This window comes from Trachypithecus francoisi, unplaced genomic scaffold (genome assembly GCF_009764315.1).
Source record: "Trachypithecus francoisi isolate TF-2019V2 unplaced genomic scaffold, Tfra_2.0 Lachesis_group20, whole genome shotgun sequence".
Classification (NCBI taxonomy): Eukaryota; Metazoa; Chordata; class Mammalia; order Primates; family Cercopithecidae; genus Trachypithecus; species Trachypithecus francoisi.
Window position 1 is genome coordinate 6,315,411 of NW_022681466.1, and position 615 is coordinate 6,316,025.

Consider the following 615-nt stretch of genomic DNA (forward strand, 5'->3'; position numbering starts at 1 on the left):
CCATTGATGACACAGGATAGTCACAGGAATGACAAGAGGGCCATCTCCTGGTGTTTTTCAAGCTGATAAACCCCACATCTCTTCCATATTCATGAAAAACCTCACCACTCCCATTCTTCCTCAGACATCCATCTCCTCCCCATGTTATAGAGAGAACGGTACATAGAGGGGCTCATCTTCTGGAGGAGTCCCCATCACCAAGATTCCGCCAGCCTCCCTCTTGTTCTGGAAGTGCTGTCAATCCGTTGGGTTTTTTGTTCTCCTCAATGCAAAATGATAGACCAGGCACGGTGGCTCACGCCTGTAATCCCAGCATTTTGGGAGGCTGAGGCGGGCAGATCATGTGACATCAAGAGTTTGAGACCAGTCTGGCCAACATGGTAAAACCCTGTCTCTACTAAAAATACAAAAATTCTAGCTATTTAGGAGGCTGAGGTCGGAGGATCACTTGAACCGGAGAGTAGAGGTTGCAGTGAGCCGAGATCGCACCACTGCACTTCAGCCTGGAAGACAGAGCGAGACTCCATCTCAAAAAAAAAAAAAAGCAAAATGATAGCACTTTTTCAAACTTCCCATGCTCCACCCAACCCTCTCCAGATTTGGTAATGTCCATCC